Source organism: Mercenaria mercenaria, chromosome 1 (assembly GCF_021730395.1).
Source record: "Mercenaria mercenaria strain notata chromosome 1, MADL_Memer_1, whole genome shotgun sequence".
Lineage (NCBI taxonomy): Eukaryota > Metazoa > Mollusca > Bivalvia > Venerida > Veneridae > Mercenaria > Mercenaria mercenaria.
Window position 1 is genome coordinate 111,205,934 of NC_069361.1, and position 15,368 is coordinate 111,221,301.

The window sequence follows — 15,368 nt, forward strand, 5'->3', positions numbered from 1 at the left end:
TAAAACATTGTTTAGCTATTTACTGTCTCGTGACGTTATGCAGGTAAAATGTGCAGAGTTGGTTTTAAATCACTGAAGCAAATGAAAAGAAAATTTGCGCGGTTAACATGTAAGGTCATGACTGTACATTGAACATGCCATTAAAACATGTTTGCCGTATGTTAGATTCCGTTATATTCCAAAATACACAAATTAAAAAGCTTACAGACTAGTTTCAAGTAGTTATTAATTAACACAAGAACATCCAATTTATGTTCTTATGCATCTGTGATTAATTATGATTCCTGGCTTAACCGCTCATATCATTTTGACGTCAAGTTGTTGTATGAAAGGATGTCAAAATATAACAAGTGAATGAAGTATTGCTATGCAATACAAAGTCCCCTACTGGAAGGCACCTAATTTTTTCTACTGCAGTATAACATAATGAACTGATATCTGTCAAAGATGTATAAACAATATTGTACTACATATACAATATGTTATAACATTATAACAACACACTTGGATTAAAATGTGCATATATAAAAACCCACAGTTGTTTTCATATTGAATTTTTTTGGCTGATTATAAAAATGTTATCATGTAAGTTATTTATAGTAACAACAAAGGGAAATTAATCTTTAAAAAAAAAAAAAAATAAAAAAAGATAAAAAAAAAAAATAATAATATAAGTCCACAAGAAACTCTTTACCAGGTAGAGATAGGTCAAAATACACCTAAAAATTGGATGTAACATGCATGCTGTACCACAGAAAAGTGGTCTCGATTTTTCTCTACCGCCAGTAATAAAAAAGTTACAATAAAATCTATTTATAGTAACAACAAAGGGACGTAATTCTAAAAACAAGGGTGCCTCATGGTGGTGAACATTTGGTCCAAGTTACATCAAAATCCCTCCATGCATGAAGAAGAAATGTTCCGTACAAAGTCATTCTTTAATTTGACCTTTGACCTCTAAATATGACCTTGACCTTAGACCTAGGGACCTGGTTCTTGCGCATGACATGTTGTCTCATCCAGGGGAATATTTGTGCCAACTGATATCTAAATCCTGCTTTGCATGACAAAGTTATAGACCGGACAGGAAAAAAATCCTCTTGACCTTTGATCTCAAAGTGTGACCTTGACCTTTAAGCTAGGGTACTGGGTGTTGCGCATGACACGTCGTCTCATCATGGGAAACATTTGTGCCAAGTAATATTAAAATCCCTTCATGGATGGCAGAGTTATGGACGGGACAGGAAAAAAACTCTGTTGACCTTTGACCCCCAATTGTGACCTTGACCTTTGAGCTAGGGGTCCGGGATTTGCGCATGACACGTCGTCTCATCATGGGGAACACTTGTGCTAAGTAATATTAAAATCCCTTAATGAATGTCAGAGTTATGGACCGGACACGAAACAGACCCTGTTCATGCTATGTTAATATTTGACTGCTAAGTGTGACCTTGACCTTTGAGCTAGGGGTCTGAAAGTTGTGCATGACACATTGTCTTATTATGAGGTACATTTGTGCCAAGTAATATTAAAATCCCTTCATAGATGGGAGAGTTATGGACCGGACAGGAAAAAAGCCTTGTTGACCTTTGACCTCCAATTGTGACCTTGACCTTTAAGCTAGGGGTCCAGGTTTTGCGCATGACACATCGTCTCCTCATTGGGAACATTTGTGCCAAGTAATACTAAAATCTCTTCATGGATGGGAGAGTTATGGGCCGGACAGGAAAAAAGCCCTGTTGACCTTTGACCTCCAATTGTGACCTTGACCTTTGAGCTAGGGGTCCGGGATTTGCGCACGACACATCATCTCATCATGGGGAACATTTGTGCCAAGTAATACTAAAATCCCTTCAAGGATGGGAGAGTTGTGGACCGGACAGGAAAAAAGCCCTGTTGACCTTTGACCTCCTATTGTGACCTTGACCTTTGAGCTAGGGGTCTGGGTTTTGCGCATGACACGTCGTCTCATCATGGGGAACATTTGTGCCAAGTAATATTAAAATCCCTTCATGGATGACAGAGTTATGGACCGGACACGAAATTGCGGACGGACGGAATGACGGAATGACAGAATGACGGAATGACGGAATGACGGAAAGACGGAATGACGGAATGACGGAAAAGAGCATTCCTATAGTCCCCAAAACTGGTTTTCAACCAGTAGGGGACTAATAAGATTCTTTCACTGGTTATAGGTGCAGATGGAAATTTCCGGCCTCGAGGGTAACTGTTCAGGCGGTAACGAGGTTCCTACCGAGTTACCGCCTAAACAGTTACCCGAGAGCCGGATATTTCCATCTGCACCTATAACCAGTGACAGAATCTTTTTCTTGCATACCGATATCAAAATATAATAATAAAAATAAAATCAGTCGAACGGCTTTCTTTTAAGAACTATTTCTTATAGCAGCGTATTTAAACAAAGCGCGGGAAATCAACGTCCGTAAACAGGAAAGACGTCATGACGTTTCAAAGACAAATAACAATGTTTAGTTCCGGTTTTGTTTTATCAGTTGCAGTGTAACGTTATGAGTTTTTGATAAAATAACGTGTTTTGAATCGAGAAATATACTATCAGGACCACAGAGGAACTGTCAAGGTGCTGGATTTTTATTCCGTTTTTCAAAATAAAATATAAATAACAACATAAATCTTCTACATATATGTAGTTCGTAATACGTAATTTAAAACACGAGAGTCATCTTACACCCCGGGGTGTAAGATGAATTTTTCCAGCACCGGTAAAAATACCGGAAATCCCCGTCTGTTATGCAAGAATTCATTTATCATACACCTCAGTATAAGTAGTAACTAAATCCATAGATCAGAACCCTGTTACTGTGGCAAATAACTGGAGACAGGCACGATAACATTACCGGTTACTGAAATACTAGAGTACCGTAACTAGACAAATATTTGACCAATGCAGTGTAGGAGGGTACGTGGGCATACTCATCCGGATCCGGTATATGTGCGATTTCCTGCGTTTTCTAGTTATCTCAATGTTATATCAAAGACACTAAAAACTTAGAAGCAATGTGATTTATGAAGTATTATTATGTATACATATTTTTGGAACGAACATTAAGGCCGTTTGTCAGTCATTCTTGTCCAAGTTTTTAGTCGTCTAAGAGCTAATTAGCTTCGTCACAAACGCAGGGCTCAAAAGGCAAACGCAGAATCAGCTGGAATATGACATTCATGTTTGTCGCATAGCTCAAACCCTTCTTTGAGAGACATCTGTCTCAAATTGACTTTCCATTGCTGAGTCATGTGAAAATGACACTTTTGATTTTGTTTTCAACGTTTTTTTTTTTTGTTTTTTTTTTGCTTGATAGTCATTATTCCCTCGTAGGAGATAGGTACATTGTAATACGTCTTCCAGATAATTTGGAAATCAAAGCGTATAATGCGGTATCGCTGATCTAGAAAGGAGACATTTTTCATCGGAAAGGGATCAGTCATTGTTGTATTTTCGCTGGAATTTGCTCTGAACTGTTGTCTACCGACAATTTGTGGCCTTGTGACAATATATTTATTTAATAAGCTATTTTAACAGATCTATCAAATACTCTTCAAACGATTAGATCAAGGACTTTCGAAATGCTAATAAAGTTATTGGCTTCATTTAGCGCACGTGATAGGTCACAACCTTTACCTTGCAAATTAAGTCAAAGGGGTCTAATAAACGCTAATATATCTTGTTTAAACATGCCATCGCCATGAACTCGAAATTTGCCATTGCCAAAAAAGAAATGGAATCATCAGCAGCTAACCCGGCGACTCGTCCTTTATTACACGTAGCAAGTTAGCACATGCTATATATACTCATAGTGAATTGAAAGTGTGCTGACTCTGAACCTACGTTAGATGCCCATCTAGGACCCAAGAGTGTGTGCCTTTTTGAAGCATTTTTAAATATGACGCTTTTTGTGTGTTCGGGTTTAACATCTTTTCAACCATTTTCATTCATATATATATATAAGTTTTAAGTATTACATAATGACGAGGACATTACTGAAACCAGAAGGAGTCATATTGGGCGCAGTAACTAAACAAGGACAACATCAATGCAGTCAGACTAACTATCTCACCTCCGTAACTATATTGTGAGGAAAATTTTTAAGTTCTGAATCACTTTTCAATGGAGAAAATAGTCAGACAAATATACATTTCTTGAATCTGAGCCAGATCTGTCATGTCTCTTTGGCCAAACTTTCATGTATGAAATTTGAATGTCGCACTGGAATTTACGAACACGTTATCTCTTCCGTAACGGGCATGTTTAAAGATGCATATTTATTGCAGCACTGTATGTTATGTATTGTTTTACGTTCAATTTAAATTGTTGCTGTTAGACTTATGATTGATGGATACGCCAGGTATACATGGTGTCCGAGATAGCGTCTTTTCTTGGCATGTTAACGTTGAGAGCTCATACGATTCTCACCAAGCACTAGGGCTTAATAAAGTGTGTGCCTTACATTTTAACCGATGAGCAAAATGTCAATAGAGTCAAATGTGCTAAAGAAACGATGAAAGAATGTTCAAATTTAGATGATCGCATATGTCACAACCCCAAAAAGGAGATGATACCTGGGTATACTTTAATGTGCCACCGCGTCGCGTTTAGAACAGACAGTGGTGGCCATAGGCCAATAATTGCAAAACAAAACTAGATCTACTAAAAATGTCAAAAAGGTTTTTTATTCTGATTTCTGTAACTCAAGGGGTACTGTTATACAAATTCTTACACCTCCAGTAAGTTTAGTCAGTCACTTGGAAGTTTTACAGGGACAAAGTACTTAAAGCTGTTATATAAAACGAAAATGCAAAACAATGCGTTCAAGCTTAGCCTAGCTCTTTGGAACGGACAGTCTGGTTCTTTAACGTGTCGATACACGCAAAGCTGTCTTTACTAGGAAGAACCAGTACAGGCCTCTTAGTAAGATGGAGGACACTCAAGAGCATCTCTGAAATTTCCACTGTTGGACCGGGTTTCGAATCCCGGACCTCTAGATTGACAGTCATGCGTGTTACACTAGACCACCGACCCACCCATCCATCCATACAATGGTCTCCGACTCGCAGTATTTGCTATCCCTGGAGATACCAAGCATTTATATAATTATTTTTTGCAAAATGCATAAGGGTGAATAATATGTCATAGGCGTAGGAGCAAGGGGGGGGGGGGGCAGCGGGGGCTAGGCACACACACCCCCCCCCCCAAAGCTAGGAGAGGGGGGGGGGGGGGGCAAAGTATAGTTTGGCCCCCCGAATATTTTGGAAAAGAAATATAAATTGCAGTCTAATATAACCTTTACTTAGCATCATATAATTCTTTTCAACCTGATTTCTGATTTGCATTCGGCCTTCCCTTGTATTCTGACTAAAAATGTCTCTTTCCGTAGTGCGAGTACTGAAATTTGTACGCGCCACACCAAGAATTGTTTACATTTTATAAAAATAATATATCATTGAGCGCAATCACTACAGTTCGGGTTTGAGCGTCTGCAAAATCAATGTAGGCCTAACTATTAAGCCTGTTTACGCATGTAAACGTTATGTATTTTTTGTTTTTCACTGTCCATTCAAAGGAAATGATATTTCCACAACTTTATACCACAATTAGACAAATCAGTGCTAATTGATTGTATGTCCAGGGCTTCAACAGAAGAATGTAAAAAAATGGCACACTTAATTAGAACAATACATAATATGACTGATTAAGACAGTTCAGTGCCTAGTCGTATGTGTATCATCAGAATAACTCAATGATTGCTAAAACATAAAGGTTTGAGGGGCCTATGGCCCAATTAATCCCTGCACAAGGCCTTGAGTCTTTGTCACGAATAATGCACAGAGGATACCTTGCCGCTAACCCCCCCCCCCCGCCCCACAAACCGCCGGTCGAAAATGTTTGGCCCCCGCCCCCAAAAGTCAAACACGCTTCTACGCCCATGTATGTACATAATATTTGCAACTTTTAGCATAGGGCAAAATGTTTATAGAGAGTCTGCTGAATTTAGAGAGTCTAGTGAATTAGAGGACACATTGAAAATGCCATTGAAAGTTTGTATACATATTGAAATTTAGGCCGCACACAGTAGATGATGAGGGTCTGATTTCTTTGTATTTTATTATAGTTAGTTGAGGTGGGGGAGGGTACATTATTGCCGCCTTGATCGTCTCGAAATCCATGTCAGGATCTCTTCTACATTTTAGGGATATGGCAGACATACACAGAAATGTATCTCATTGACTTGAGCCCGTCCGCTTAGCTCAATACGGAGAGCGAGAGCAGATCTACGGATCGCTGGTCATGAGTTCAGGCCCTGGGCGAGGTGTATGTTCTCCGGGACGATTTGATAAACGATATTGTGTCTGAAATCATTCGTCTTCAATCTCTGATTCATGTGGGGAAGTTGACACTTACTTGCGGAGAACAGGTTTTTACCGCATGGTTCCTTTGTTTTGATCGGGTTAGTATTGAGCGTATTAACCTGAAAGCGCACGAGCGCAGGTGGGTAACCAAATACTAACCTGACTACAAGATTAGTATTGGAATACAAAACCTGCGCTCGTGCTTTGCAAGCGACTGTTTTATTTTCAAATTAATTATGTAGAAAACTACGCGGATGATTTTCCTGTTTAATATAACACTTCAGAAAAGAATATGAACAGAGACAGTCTGACGAGTAAATTTAGCATCATGTGCAACATTTGTTTAAAATTTTCGTTTTATCATGTAAACACACCTGCTTAGTGTAAAAGACAGTGGTTTGCATCCAGAGATTGCAGCTTCGATCCCAGGCTCGATTTAAAAGATGACAGTGTGTAATCGTTCTCCACATTCGAGTACATGAATGTGTAAGGCACTTTATTTTACCCGCACATTAATAGGTCATATAACCTCCGGACATAAGCTCATCTTGAGCGGGCACCTGGGTAGAACCACCGATATTTTATAGGCCGTCTGGACGGCTTCTGAGAAGAAACAATTATTAACTTTTCGCAAGGTTTCGAACCCACAGAGGTTATTAGCAAGAGATACAAAGCCAGCGAACTTATCTACTCGGCCGTTGTAAATTTGTGACTAGTGTGGAATCACTGAAAACTGTTTAGGTTAACTGACCTCCGTTTTGTTGTTTAAATAATGTGGAAAATGACTAAAAACTAAGGAAAACAACAACAACAACAAAACAAAAAGCAATCGAACAGAAATTAAGTTAATCTCTGTTTTCTTGAGAAAACTGTAGAGAGTACATAATGTCTGTACTAGTTATTACTGCTTGTAAATTTAAATGATAAAATATAGCTAAATTATGAAGTGAAGTTAAGCGAAACAAGAGCTGTCCGTAAGACTGCGCGCTCCACTATTCGGCAATTTGACAGTAAAATGAATATATGTCTCAATAAGAGACCTCTACTTTAAAAGGAAGATACACCAAGGGGCATAATTCTGACAAGTACACAAATCAGAACTATTGGGATTGTTACCACACATGCAGATGATGATGGTAAAGATATATTTTGAGTTTCAAGTCATTATCGTATATAGTAACAGAGAAATGTCCAGAAAACGAAGTTTGTTAAAAAAAATAAGTATGAAAGGGGCATAAGTTGGTCAAAAATACAAATCAAAGTTAATGGGATTGTTGTCACAGATTCAGATGATGATGATAAAGATACATTTTAAGTTTCAAGTCCGAATCTTATATTGCGTTAAAGTTATATCCAGAAAGCAAAGATTGCAAAAAAAAAATCTTTAAGTACAAAAGGGGCATAATTCTGTCAAAATACAATTAGAGTTATCGGGTTTGTAACCACACATGCAAATGATGATTATAAAGAAATATTTTTAAGTAACATAGATATGTGTATAAACGAAGCTTTCGAAAAAAAGTAACATGAGAATAATTCCAAGTAAAACAACTTTGTGACATTGACCTTTGGTATAATTGGCCCAGCCCCTGCACATACTTTGTATGCTGAACAATGTTTATGTGAATTTACAGTAAGATATACGCGATAGTAACAAAGATATGACAGAGAAACAAAGGTTGCTGAAAAACTTTAACCTTAAAAATAACCTAAGTATAACGCCTTGGTGACCTTGTCCCTGTCCATACTTTGTTTGTATGCTGGGCAATGTTTATGTAAAGTTACAGTACGATATAAGCAATAGTAACAAAGCTATGACAAAAAAAAAAGGTTGCCAAAAACTTTAACCTTAAAAATAACCTAAATATTACACCTTGGTGACCTTGACTTTGGGTATAATGGGCTCAGCCACTACACTTACTTTGTCTGTGTACTGGACAAAGTTTATGTGAAGTTACATAGTTATGTGAAAAACAAAGGTTGCCGAAAAACTTTAACCAAGAAAGGTCACGCCGACACCGACGCCGGGGCGGGTAGAATAGCCATCCCCCCCCCCCCACCCCACCTCCCCCTCTCCTAGTGGAGCTAAAAGCGAAGTCAAAGTCTCTATTACGATGGAAACGCGGTACACATTTTATGTAAACATATTTTTTTTTATTTATATCATACTATATATTTTGGTATTGTCGGCAAATTTGCTAGATTTTGACATGTGTTTTAAATACTTTGGTCAAAATTTCTGAAGGCATGTCCCCTAATGCTGAATATTGAGAGATTTTGTTTTTAAAAAATCTACTGAGCAACATAATTCTGCTTTGAAGATACTCCCAGCCTTATTTCTTAAGCAAACGATAACTTACAGGAAAGGTGATTGTTTAGCAGATTTGTTACACTTTAAACACAATATCTTTTTTTTCATCTGTAACGGTTATGCTTTGTTTGTTTTGGGTTTAGCGCCGTTATTCAAAAGTTTTTCAGTTTTGTTACTGCCAACTTCCTCACATGAATGACGGGTGGAGGAAAAAAAAAATCAGATACAATGTCTTTTATCAATCGTCACAGAGAACATACGCATGAACTCACGACCTGCCCGCGATCTGTACGTCTGCTCTCTCCCTATTGAGCTAAGCGGGCGGGCTTTTAAGTTTCATGGAACGGCAGTCAGTTACCCCGTAACACATTATTATGGATTCTGCTCCAGTATTGAATTGTTCTCCGTATGCAACTGACATTTTCTCCACATGATAGATACTAGAACGAACAATTCCAAGCACACCTGTTTTATGATAAATAATTAAGGAGAACACAAGTCACGCATGGTGTAACGAACTTGTGACATATTTTTCAAAGTCTTGTGGTCAGCATACTGAATTAAGAAGGCGGACTGGCTGTTGAGTAAGAAACAGAGATTGCTTTGCGTTCACATGTTCGTGTAGATTTGCATTATTAACGAATTGTATGTTGTCAGGAAAATACGAAATAATAGTTAGCAGCAAGCACTTCGGTAAAGATTAAGCATGCATAGTAATTTATCAACCTGATTAGTGTGAATGATAATGTCCAAAGCTTTTTTTACTTATGCATGTCATAACCATCGACTGCTGTTCTATATTATACATATGTACTGTATACGATCATGCGGTAAATCAGATATCCGAGCCTCAGTGTCGGTATGCATCGCCATACTAACCTGAGCCCGTGCAAAGTGTAAATACCTCGCGGCTTCGCATACCTCCACTTCGGTCGGTATCTATTACGTACTGAACGTCGGTTAAGTTAACTGCCTGCCGTTACATAACTGAAATGCTGTTGAAAAACGGCGTTAAACCCAAAACAAACGAATCTCTATGAATTGAACTTGTGCATATTGTAAGGACATCGATGTATTAAGATTATCTTTCTACAAAATAAGTAGTTGTGTAACACTAATGAAAAGTCATTGGTACTACAGATCAATGTGATTATGTCATTTGATATTCGCTATAAAATACAGAGAGATATTTCACTTTATCAAATTGTTAAACGTTTTTAAATATATAAGCTAGTGCACACACAATAAAAGTATCCTTATCGTCTTAAAGTCTTGATAGTACAAGAGCTTTAAGTAAAAAAAATCCTTTAACGGAGGCAAGAGTTGACATTATTTGCGAACTGAAAAAAATTTCACAGAATTCATATTTATAAATTGTTTAATATGTTCTATCTTTAAAAATTCGAGGTTTTTATCTTAAATTCTTTGAAAGCTTGAAGTTTTATCTCAATAACGAAAGACTTGTCCAGATCACTCCGCATCTTACATACATTTAACATGCCCATGGAGTTCTGGCCTTTTGAAAATTTACAATTTCTTTGTTGTCTGCTATCCGGACAACGCTTGTAATAGTTTTCAAAGGTCATGCGCCGGCCTGGTAGCCTAGTGGTAGTGTGCTCGCTATGAGTGTCGGAGGTCGTGGGTTTGTCCCCAGTCGCGTCATACCAGATGTGAAAAAACGGTAATAGTAGCTTCCTCGCATGTTATGACGCCAGTGTCCGTCTGTCCGAACGTCCATTAGCAATTTCGTGACCACTCTGTGACACTTCAACCCCTGGAATGATATCAAAGAAGCTTTACACAAATGTTCGCCACATCGAGACGACGTACAGAGTGCATGCTTCGGATCACTCAGTTCAAGGGCAAGGTCACACTTAGCGGTCAAAGATCATATGACTTACTTCGTGTCCGGCTATTTTAGCCGTGACAAATATTAAACTATAACCAGTGCTTACTAGCAACATCGTTAGCTGGTCCCAGTCAACTATCAAAGATTGCTCCGCATTGCTGCGCTCTTGCTTTATTTTTATCGTGAGAGGGTTGAAGTGCTACCTTTCAGACAGACATGTAGATGGGAGATATGGTTTAACTATAGTCTTGCCATCGTGATCACAGACGACATACTTTTCTCGTTTGGCAACTTGATGGTATTGCTGATAAAGGAGATCAAAAATGATCGGGGAAGGTAATTACAACGACAGCGTTATTTGTTTTAGCTCCACTATTCAGAGAATTATATTTTTGTTACTATTGCTTATATCCTACTTCACATAAACATTGTCCATTATACAAACTAAGTCTGTTCATGGGATGGGCTCATTATGTATGAGGTCAAGGTCACCAAGGTGTTATACTAAGATTATATTTAGGGTTAAAGATTTTGTCTATCATATCTTTGTTATTATTGCTTATATTTTACTGTGACTTCATATAATCATTGTCCAGCATACATACAAAGTTTATGCAGGGGCTGGACCCATTACACCCAAGTTCAAGGTGAACAATGTGTTATACTGAGGTTATTTTTAAGGTTAAAGTGTTTCGGCAACCTTTGTTTTTCTTTCATATCTTTGTTACTATTAAGTATATCTTACTGTAAGTTCACATAAACATTCCAGTATACAAACAAAGTATGTGCAGGGGCTGGACTCATTATACCTAAGGTCAAGGATACCAAGGTCTTCTTCTTCTTCTCGTTCGCGACTACACTACACTGTCAGACCAGCAGCCTCGATGAAACTTGTGGTTTGCCGCAGATCCTCAGTGCCTCCATACAGTTTCCGGTGGATTGAGTTATCTATCGGCCAAGTCGCATCTCGCTCCTGGTCATGCCTTTTACATCTCTGACGTATATGCTCTGAAGTCTGATCTTCCTCACCATATGGATAGGCTGGTGATGATGCCAGTCTGTATTTTTTGAACATGTGAGCATTGAGCTTGTTGTGACCTGAGCGAAGCCTGACCAGCATCACTTGCTCAGACCGATCAAGGAGATGAAAAGCATCTTCCCCCATCATTGGTCTCGTTAGTGCCTTGATGGTGGTGACTTTTTTCTTGTAACTCACAGGTTTTTTGGGTTGTTCTGACTGAGCTCCTTGCTTAGCAAGTTTGTCTGCCTCTTCATTGCCTGCAAGTCCACAATGGAATGGAATCCACTGAAGTGCTACTTTGCAGGTTATACTCAGGCTTTGCATTCTCCTGGCTAGCTGCGGAGCTTTATTGGTGATCAGAGCTTCCATGACAGAGAGTGCATCTGTGAGAAAGACGACTGAGGAGCTTTCTTCTACCGAGTCTTCAACCAGTGAGACGGCCTTCATGAGTGCTTATACTTAAATGATTTTTAAGGTCAAAGTTTTTGGCAACATTTGTTTTTCTGTCATATCTTTGTTACTATTGCTTATATCTTACTGTAACTCTATATAATCATTGTCCAGCATACATACAAAGTATGTACAGGGGCTGGACCCATTATACCCAAGTTCAAGGTGACCAAGGTGTTATATTATTTCTAATGTTAAGGTTTTTCGGCAACCTTTGTTTTTCTTTCATATCTTTGTTACTATTGCTTATATCTTACTGTAACTCTACATAATTATTGTCCAGCATACATACAAAGTATGTGCAGGGCCTGGACCCATTATACCCAAGTTCAAGGTGACCAAGGTGTTATACTTATATTATTTCTAATGTTAAAGTTTTTCGGCAACCTTTGTTTTTCTTTCATACCTTTGTTACTTTTGAATATATCTTACTGTAAGTTCACATAAACATTGTCTAGCATACACACAAAGTATGTGCAGGGGCTGGGCTCATTATACCTAAGGTCAAGGATACCAAGGTGTTATACTTGAATCTTCTTCTTCTTCTCGTTCGCGACTATACTACACTGTCAGACCAGTAGCCTCGATGAAACTTGTGGTTTGCCGCAGATCCTCAGTGCCTCCATACAGTTTCTGGTGGATTGAGTTATCTATCAGCCAAGTCGCAGCTCGTTCCTGGTCATGCCTTTTACATCTCTGACGTATATGCTCTGAAGTCTGATCTTCCTCACCACATTGACAGGCTTGCGATGATGCCCGTCTTATTTTTTGAACATGTGAGCATTGAGCTTGTTGTGCCCTGAGCGAAGCCTGACCAGCATCACTTGTTCAGACCGACCAAGGAGATGAAAAGCATTTTCCTCTATCATTGGTCTCATTAGTGCCTTGATGGCGGTGACTTTCTCCTTGTAACTCACAGGTTTTGTTGGTTGTTCTGACTGAGCTCCTTGCTTAGCAAGTTTGTCTGCCTCTTCATTGCCTGCAAGTCCACAATGGGATGGAATCCACTGAAGTGCTACTTTGCAGGTTATACTCAAGCTCTGCATTCTCCTGGCTAGCTGCGGAGCTTTATTGTTGATCAGAGCTTCCATGACAGACAGTGCATCTGTGAGAAAGACGACTTAGGAGTTTTCTTCTGCCGAGTATTCAGCCAGTGAGACGGCCTTCATGACTGCTTATACTTAAATGATTTTTAAGGTTAAAGTTTTTGGCAACATTTGTTTTTCTGTCATATCTTTGTTACTATTGCTTATATCTTACTGTAACTTCATATAAACATTGTCCAGCATACAAGCAAAATATGGGCAGGGGCTTTGCCCATTACACATAAGGTCAAGGTCGCCTCGATGTTATACTTCTATTATTTTTAATGTTAAACTTTTTCGGCAACATTTGTTTTTCTGTCATATCATAGTTACTATTGCTTATATCCTACTGTATGTTCATATAAACATTGTCCAGCATACAAACAAAGTATATGCAGGGGCTGAGCCCATTCCACCCAAGGCCAAGGTCACAAAGTTGTTATACTTGGAAATAGTTTCATGTTAATTGTTTTCGAAAGCTTCGTAAATAGACTAAACTTTGGTACTTTAAAAGATAATGACTTGAAATTAAAAATATTTCTTCATAATCGACATCTGCATGTGCGGTTACAATCCCAATAACTGTAAATGTATACTTGATAGAATTATGCCCCTTTCATTCTTTAAGTTTTTTGGCAATTTTCGCTCTCTGGATATAACTTTAGTACAATATAAGATAAAGACTTGAAACTTAAAATGTATCTTTATCATCATCATCTACATATGTGGTAACAATCCCAATAACTCTGATTTGTATTTTTCACCAAATTTTGCTCCTTTCATACGTATATGTTTTGACAAACTTCGTTTTCTGGACATAACTTTGGTACTATACAAGATAATGACTTGAAACTCAAAATATATCTTTACCATCATCATCTGTATGTCTAGTAACAATCCCAATGACTCTAATATGTGTTCTTGACAGAATTATGTCCCTTGGTGTATCTTCCTTTTCAAGTAGAGGTCACTTATTGAGACATATATTCATTTTACTGGGAAATTATCTTAAAATCAAGCACGCGGAATATTATTGGCAATATGTTTATTACGACTGACAGTGTCAGTGTACGGAAACGTTATCAAGTTGTAATTTTCCAGTATTCTTCCATTATGAAAACTTATTTGAGTCCAAAATATTTTGATGAGTCTGGCCAAAAATCGAGCAAACGACCCTATCTTTTTATTTGCTTATTTTCTTTTAAAGTATATTCAGATGTGATGAAAAATCAAGGTTTAAATAAATTCTACATTGTAGAAGATTTTTTGTATCCAAACGTGCAGAACTACCTTAAATTGTACACACGTCTGCCTTTGAATAACATTACACCGCTTATGAAACGCATATGTATTAATGACTATATCAACCTAAAGTGTAATATAATCTGGTGGTTATTTATAACTTACGGTGCATTTATAGATACGCGTTTTGTTGATTTAAGGTAAGAAATTCTAAATAACTCTACAATTTAATTGTAAGAATTTACGAGTTATGTGGTTAATATTTATTAAAAAAAGATAGTGAAAGTTCGGACTTTCAGTGAAGAATTTGTAATGGAAAAAATAGTTGGTAATCGGTATTGTAAACATGTGCTATCGACGTAATAGTTAAGATATAAATTCTTTTTGCAATTTTATATCTGTTGTCAATACGATTGCAATATCGATAATGTATGTGTCTGTCAAAATATAGAAATAATTTATTGAAAATACAAAAGATGCATACCAGAGCAGGGATCGAACGTATTTGGGCTCGTTAAAGAAAGGTTATTTAACCTTAAATGGCGGATATCAGCGAAAGTGAAAGTAAGTAAATACACATTTTACCTAATTTATCTCAAGTTTGCTGATTTAAAGAATAAGATGTTCGCACATCATGTGACCACTACATTGGTGAGTATGTTACAAGTTTTAACAATGCGAGAAAAGTTATTGAATGCATAAGTTGTTATGTTTGTAAACAACTCGCGTACACGCCATCTAAAATCATGAAATAATACCGTTAAATGACATTAGATTATGATTTATTTAACAAAAAATCAAGGCCTTCAAGTGGTTTATTGTGTAATTTACCATGGTTCAGGGTTCAGATGCGTACGACCGAGTGGTTAAATACAGAAACATCTGAACGATGAACAGTGGTAAATTAGACGATAAATCACACGATGACCTTGATTGTTTTCGAGGAATAATATATCGACGTCATGCGGCAATGTGACGTCATAATTGACGTCATAATGTTCTCTTACCAGTGCACGTGTCAAC

The 15,368-nt window shown here is 37.8% G+C and overlaps 1 protein-coding gene across 1 annotated transcript in view; it reads left to right on the top strand.

Annotated features, from left to right (window-relative positions):
- Positions 1–14,575: 14,575 nt before the first annotated feature.
- Positions 14,576–15,368, top strand: part of LOC123526506 (monocarboxylate transporter 13-like) — a 38,968-nt gene continuing 38,175 nt past the window's right edge. Inside the window, exon 1 of the mRNA XM_053520624.1 lies at positions 14,576–14,909. The gene's annotated coding sequence lies outside the window, so the exon portion shown is untranslated. The remainder of the gene's footprint in view (positions 14,910–15,368) is intronic.